Below are 7,500 nucleotides of genomic sequence, written 5' to 3'. Positions count from 1 at the left end.
TTCCGTAGCGACGGCTCAGTGAGCTACCAAGGCTTCCATCTGGAGTATAAAGGTGAGGCGCAGGGCCATGTTTATGCACCTAGCCTTCCGTAGCGACGGCTCAGTGAGCTACCAAGGCTTCCATCTGGAGTATAAAGGTGAGGCGCAGGGCCATGTTTATGCACCTAGCCTTCCGTAGCGACGGCTCAGTGAGCTACCAAGGCTTCCATCTGGAGTGTAAAGGTGAGGCGCAGGGCCATGTTTATGCACCTAGCCTTCCGTAGCGACGGCTCAGTGAGCTACCAAGGCTTCCATCTGGAGTATAAAGGTGAGGCGCAGGGCCATGTTTATGCACCTAGCCTTCCGTAGCGACGGCTCAGTGAGCTACCAAGGCTTCCATCTGGAGTATAAAGGTGAGGCGCAGGGCCATGTTTATGCACCTAGCCTTCCGTAGCGACGGCTCAGTGAGCTACCAAGGCTTCCATCTGGAGTGTAAAGGTGAGGCGCAGGGCCATGTTTATGCACCTAGCCTTCCGTAGCGACGGCTCAGTGAGCTACCAAGGCTTCCATCTGGAGTATAAAGGTGAGGCGCAGGGCCATGTTTATGCACCTAGCCTTCCGTAGCGACGGCTCAGTGAGCTACCAAGGCTTCCATCTGGAGTATAAAGGTGAGGCGCAGGGCCATGTTTATGCACCTAGCCTTCCGTAGCGACGGCTCAGTGAGCTACCAAGGCTTCCATCTGGAGTATAAAGGTGAGGCGCAGGGCCATGTTTATGCACCTAGCCTTCCGTAGCGACGGCTCAGTGAGCTACCAAGGCTTCCATCTGGAGTGTAAAGGGGAGGCGCAGGGCCATGTTTATGCACCTAGCCTTCCGTAGCGACGGCTCAGTGAGCTACCAAGGCTTCCATCTGGAGTATAAAGGTGAGGCGCAGGGCCATGTTTATGCACCTAGCCTTCCGTAGCGACGGCTCAGTGAGCTACCAAGGCTTCCATCTGGAGTATAAAGGTGAGGCGCAGGGCCATGTTTATGCACCTAGCCTTCCGTAGCGACGGCTCAGTGAGCTACCAAGGCTTCCATCTGGAGTATAAAGGTGAGGCGCAGGGCCATGTTTATGCACCTAGCCTTCCGTAGCGACGGCTCAGTGAGCTACCAAGGCTTCCATCTGGAGTATAAAGGTGAGGCGCAGGGCCATGTTTATGCACCTAGCCTTCCGTAGCGACGGCTCAGTGAGCTACCAAGGCTTCCATCTGGAGTGTAAAGGGGAGGCGCAGGGCCATGTTTATGCACCTAGCCTTCCGTAGCGACGGCTCAGTGAGCTACCAAGGCTGCCATCTGGAGTATAAAGGTGAGGCGCAGGGCCATGTTTATGCACCTAGCCTTCCGTAGCGACGGCTCAGTGAGCTACCAAGGCTTCCATCTGGAGTATAAAGGTGAGGCGCAGGGCCATGTTTATGCACCTAGCCTTCCGTAGCGACGGCTCAGTGAGCTACCAAGGCTTCCATCTGGAGTATAAAGGTGAGGCGCAGGGCCATGTTTATGCACCTAGCCTTCCGTAGCGACGGCTCAGTGAGCTACCAAGGCTTCCATCTGGAGTATAAAGGTGAGGCGCAGGGCCATGTTTATGCACCTAGCCTTCCGTAGCGACGGCTCAGTGAGCTACCAAGGCTTCCATCTGGAGTATAAAGGTGAGGCGCAGGGCCATGTTTATGCACCTAGCCTTCCGTAGCGACGGCTCAGTGAGCTACCAAGGCTTCCATCTGGAGTATAAAGGTGAGGCGCAGGGCCATGTTTATGCACCTAGCCTTCCGTAGCGACGGCTCAGTGAGCTACCAAGGCTTCCATCTGGAGTATAAAGGTGAGGCGCAGGGCCATGTTTATGCACCTAGCCTTCCGTAGCGACGGCTCAGTGAGCTACCAAGGCTTCCATCTGGAGTATAAAGGTGAGGCGCAGGGCCATGTTTATGCACCTAGCCTTCCGTAGCGACGGCTCAGTGAGCTACCAAGGCTTCCATCTGGAGTATAAAGGTGAGGCGCAGGGCCATGTTTATGCACCTAGCCTTCCGTAGCGACGGCTCAGTGAGCTACCAAGGCTTTCATCTGGAGTATAAAGGTGAGGCGCGGGACCATGTTTATGCACCTAGCCTTCCGTAGCGACGGCTCAGTGAGCTACCAAGGCTTTCATCTGGAGTATAAAGGTGAGGCGCGGGACCATGTTTATGCACCTAGCCTTCCGTAGCGACGGCTCAGTGAGCTACCAAGGCTTTCATCTGGAGTATAAAGGTGAGGCGCGGGACCATGTTTATGCACCTAGCCTTCCGTAGCGACGGCTCAGTGAGCTACCAAGGCTTTCATCTGGAGTATAAAGGTGAGGCGCGGGACCATGTTTATGCACCTAGCCTTCCGTAGCGACGGCTCAGTGAGCTACCAAGGCTTTCATCTGGAGTATAAAGGTGAGGCGCGGGACCATGTTTATGCACCTAGCCTTCCGTAGCGACGGCTCAGTGAGCTACCAAGGCTTTCATCTGGAGTATAAAGGTGAGGCGCGGGACCATGTTTATGCACCTAGCCTTCCGTAGCGACGGCTCAGTGAGCTACCAAGGCTTTCATCTGGAGTATAAAGGTGAGGCGCGGGACCATGTTTATGCACCTAGCCTTCCGTAGCGACGGCTCAGTGAGCTACCAAGGCTTTCATCTGGAGTATAAAGGTGAGGCGCGGGACCATGTTTATGCACCTAGCCTTCCGTAGCGACGGCTCAGTGAGCTACCAAGGCTTTCATCTGGAGTATAAAGGTGAGGCGCGGGACCATGTTTATGCACCTAGCCTTCCGTAGCGACGGCTCAGTGAGCTACCAAGGCTTCCATCTGGAGTATAAAGGTGAGGCGCGGGACCATGTTTATGCACCTAGCCTTCCGTAGCGACGGCTCAGTGAGCTACCAAGGCTTCCATCTGGAGTATAAAGGTGAGGCGCAGGGCCATGTTTATGCACCTAGCCTTCCGTAGCGACGGCTCAGTGAGCTACCAAGGCTTCCATCTGGAGTATAAAGGTGAGGCGCAGGGCCATGTTTATGCACCTAGCCTTCCGTAGCGACGGCTCAGTGAGCTACCAAGGCTTCCATCTGGAGTATAAAGGTGAGGCGCAGGGCCATGTTTATGCACCTAGCCTTCCGTAGCGACGGCTCAGTGAGCTACCAAGGCTTCCATCTGGAGTATAAAGGTGAGGCGCAGGGCCATGTTTATGCACCTAGCCTTCCGTAGCGACGGCTCAGTGAGCTACCAAGGCTTCCATCTGGAGTATAAAGGTGAGGCGCAGGGCCATGTTTATGCACCTAGCCTTCCGTAGCGACGGCTCAGTGAGCTACCAAGGCTTCCATCTGGAGTATAAAGGTGAGGCGCAGGGCCATGTTTATGCACCTAGCCTTCCGTAGCGACGGCTCAGTGAGCTACCAAGGCTTCCATCTGGAGTATAAAGGTGAGGCGCAGGGCCATGTTTATGCACCTAGCCTTCCGTAGCGACGGCTCAGTGAGCTACCAAGGCTTCCATCTGGAGTATAAAGGTGAGGCGCAGGGCCATGTTTATGCACCTAGCCTTCCGTAGCGACGGCTCAGTGAGCTACCAAGGCTTCCATCTGGAGTATAAAGGTGAGGCGCAGGGCCATGTTTATGCACCTAGCCTTCCGTAGCGACGGCTCAGTGAGCTACCAAGGCTTCCATCTGGAGTATAAAGGTGAGGCGCAGGGCCATGTTTATGCACCTAGCCTTCCGTAGCGACGGCTCAGTGAGCTACCAAGGCTTTCATCTGGAGTATAAAGGTGAGGCGCGGGACCATGTTTATGCACCTAGCCTTCCGTAGCGACGGCTCAGTGAGCTACCAAGGCTTTCATCTGGAGTATAAAGGTGAGGCGCGGGACCATGTTTATGCACCTAGCCTTCCGTAGCGACGGCTCAGTGAGCTACCAAGGCTTTCATCTGGAGTATAAAGGTGAGGCGCGGGACCATGTTTATGCACCTAGCCTTCCGTAGCGACGGCTCAGTGAGCTACCAAGGCTTTCATCTGGAGTATAAAGGTGAGGCGCGGGACCATGTTTATGCACCTAGCCTTCCGTAGCGACGGCTCAGTGAGCTACCAAGGCTTTCATCTGGAGTATAAAGGTGAGGCGCGGGACCATGTTTATGCACCTAGCCTTCCGTAGCGACGGCTCAGTGAGCTACCAAGGCTTTCATCTGGAGTATAAAGGTGAGGCGCGGGACCATGTTTATGCACCTAGCCTTCCGTAGCGACGGCTCAGTGAGCTACCAAGGCTTTCATCTGGAGTATAAAGGTGAGGCGCGGGACCATGTTTATGCACCTAGCCTTCCGTAGCGACGGCTCAGTGAGCTACCAAGGCTTTCATCTGGAGTATAAAGGTGAGGCGCGGGACCATGTTTATGCACCTAGCCTTCCGTAGCGACGGCTCAGTGAGCTACCAAGGCTTTCATCTGGAGTATAAAGGTGAGGCGCGGGACCATGTTTATGCACCTAGCCTTCCGTAGCGACGGCTCAGTGAGCTACCAAGGCTTCCATCTGGAGTATAAAGGTGAGGCGCGGGACCATGTTAATGCACCTAGCCTTCCGTAGCGACGGCTCAGTGAGCTACCAAGGCTTCCATCTGGAGTATAAAGGTGAGGCGCGGGACCATGTTTATGCACCTAGCCTTCCGTAGCGACGGCTCAGTGAGCTACCAAGGCTTCCATCTGGAGTATAAAGGTGAGGCGCGGGACCATGTTTATGCACCTAGCCTTCCGTAGCGACGGCTCAGTGAGCTACCAAGGCTTCCATCTGGAGTATAAAGGTGAGGCGCGGGACCATGTTTATGCACCTAGCCTTCCGTAGCGACGGCTCAGTGAGCTACCAAGGCTTCCATCTGGAGTGTAAAGGTGAGGCGCGGGACCATGTTTATGCACCTAGCCTTCCGTAGCGACGGCTCAGTGAGCTACCAAGGCTTCCATCTGGAGTATAAAGGTGAGGCGCAGGGCCATGTTTATGCACCTAGCCTTCCGTAGCGACGGCTCAGTGAGCTACCAAGGCTTCCATCTGGAGTGTAAAGGTGAGGCGCGGGACCATGTTTATGCACCTAGCCTTCCGTAGCGACGGCTCAGTGAGCTACCAAGGCTTCCATCTGGAGTGTAAAGGTGAGGCGCAGGGCCATGTTTATGCACCTAGCCTTCCGTAGCGACGGCTCAGTGAGCTACCAAGGCTTCCATCTGGAGTATAAAGGTGAGGCGCAGGGCCATGTTTATGCACCTAGCCTTCCGTAGCGACGGCTCAGTGAGCTACCAAGGCTTCCATCTGGAGTATAAAGGTGAGGCGCAGGGCCATGTTTATGCACCTAGCCTTCCGTAGCGACGGCTCAGTGAGCTACCAAGGCTTCCATCTGGAGTATAAAGGTGAGGCGCAGGGCCATGTTTATGCACCTAGCCTTCCGTAGCGACGGCTCAGTGAGCTACCAAGGCTTCCATCTGGAGTGTAAAGGGGAGGCGCAGGGCCATGTTTATGCACCTAGCCTTCCGTAGCGACGGCTCAGTGAGCTACCAAGGCTTCCATCTGGAGTATAAAGGTGAGGCGCAGGGCCATGTTTATGCACCTAGCCTTCCGTAGCGACGGCTCAGTGAGCTACCAAGGCTTCCATCTGGAGTATAAAGGTGAGGCGCAGGGCCATGTTTATGCACCTAGCCTTCCGTAGCGACGGCTCAGTGAGCTACCAAGGCTTCCATCTGGAGTATAAAGGTGAGGCGCAGGGCCATGTTTATGCACCTAGCCTTCCGTAGCGACGGCTCAGTGAGCTACCAAGGCTTCCATCTGGAGTATAAAGGTGAGGCGCAGGGCCATGTTTATGCACCTAGCCTTCCGTAGCGACGGCTCAGTGAGCTACCAAGGCTTCCATCTGGAGTGTAAAGGGGAGGCGCAGGGCCATGTTTATGCACCTAGCCTTCCGTAGCGACGGCTCAGTGAGCTACCAAGGCTTCCATCTGGAGTATAAAGGTGAGGCGCAGGGCCATGTTTATGCACCTAGCCTTCCGTAGCGACGGCTCAGTGAGCTACCAAGGCTTCCATCTGGAGTATAAAGGTGAGGCGCAGGGCCATGTTTATGCACCTAGCCTTCCGTAGCGACGGCTCAGTGAGCTACCAAGGCTTCCATCTGGAGTATAAAGGTGAGGCGCAGGGCCATGTTTATGCACCTAGCCTTCCGTAGCGACGGCTCAGTGAGCTACCAAGGCTTCCATCTGGAGTATAAAGGTGAGGCGCAGGGCCATGTTTATGCACCTAGCCTTCCGTAGCGACGGCTCAGTGAGCTACCAAGGCTTCCATCTGGAGTATAAAGGTGAGGCGCAGGGCCATGTTTATGCACCTAGCCTTCCGTAGCGACGGCTCAGTGAGCTACCAAGGCTTCCATCTGGAGTATAAAGGTGAGGCGCAGGGCCATGTTTATGCACCTAGCCTTCCGTAGCGACGGCTCAGTGAGCTACCAAGGCTTCCATCTGGAGTATAAAGGTGAGGCGCAGGGCCATGTTTATGCACCTAGCCTTCCGTAGCGACGGCTCAGTGAGCTACCAAGGCTTCCATCTGGAGTATAAAGGTGAGGCGCAGGGCCATGTTTATGCACCTAGCCTTCCGTAGCGACGGCTCAGTGAGCTACCAAGGCTTCCATCTGGAGTATAAAGGTGAGGCGCAGGGCCATGTTTATGCACCTAGCCTTCCGTAGCGACGGCTCAGTGAGCTACCAAGGCTTTCATCTGGAGTATAAAGGTGAGGCGCGGGACCATGTTTATGCACCTAGCCTTCCGTAGCGACGGCTCAGTGAGCTACCAAGGCTTTCATCTGGAGTATAAAGGTGAGGCGCGGGACCATGTTTATGCACCTAGCCTTCCGTAGCGACGGCTCAGTGAGCTACCAAGGCTTTCATCTGGAGTATAAAGGTGAGGCGCGGGACCATGTTTATGCACCTAGCCTTCCGTAGCGACGGCTCAGTGAGCTACCAAGGCTTTCATCTGGAGTATAAAGGTGAGGCGCGGGACCATGTTTATGCACCTAGCCTTCCGTAGCGACGGCTCAGTGAGCTACCAAGGCTTTCATCTGGAGTATAAAGGTGAGGCGCGGGACCATGTTTATGCACCTAGCCTTCCGTAGCGACGGCTCAGTGAGCTACCAAGGCTTTCATCTGGAGTATAAAGGTGAGGCGCGGGACCATGTTTATGCACCTAGCCTTCCGTAGCGACGGCTCAGTGAGCTACCAAGGCTTTCATCTGGAGTATAAAGGTGAGGCGCGGGACCATGTTTATGCACCTAGCCTTCCGTAGCGACGGCTCAGTGAGCTACCAAGGCTTTCATCTGGAGTATAAAGGTGAGGCGCGGGACCATGTTTATGCACCTAGCCTTCCGTAGCGACGGCTCAGTGAGCTACCAAGGCTTCCATCTGGAGTATAAAGGTGAGGCGCGGGACCATGTTTATGCACCTAGCCTTCCGTAGCGACGGCTCAGT

At 55.1% G+C, this 7,500-nt stretch overlaps 1 protein-coding gene across 1 annotated transcript in view; it reads left to right on the top strand.

Moving 5' to 3' along the window:
- LOC139405210 (CUB and sushi domain-containing protein 3-like) overlaps positions 1-7,500 on the top strand; it is a gene marked incomplete at its 3' end in the record, with an annotated part of 429,588 nt that overhangs the window by 266,025 nt on the left and 156,063 nt on the right. The gene's annotated exons all lie outside the window — the stretch shown is intronic.

The sequence above is a fragment of the Oncorhynchus clarkii genome, unplaced genomic scaffold, assembly GCF_045791955.1.
Source record: "Oncorhynchus clarkii lewisi isolate Uvic-CL-2024 unplaced genomic scaffold, UVic_Ocla_1.0 unplaced_contig_6320_pilon_pilon, whole genome shotgun sequence".
NCBI lineage: Eukaryota > Metazoa > Chordata > Actinopteri > Salmoniformes > Salmonidae > Oncorhynchus > Oncorhynchus clarkii.
The sequence above is the reverse complement of the archived record's forward strand: the minus strand, read 5'-3'. Positions and strand labels throughout refer to the sequence as shown.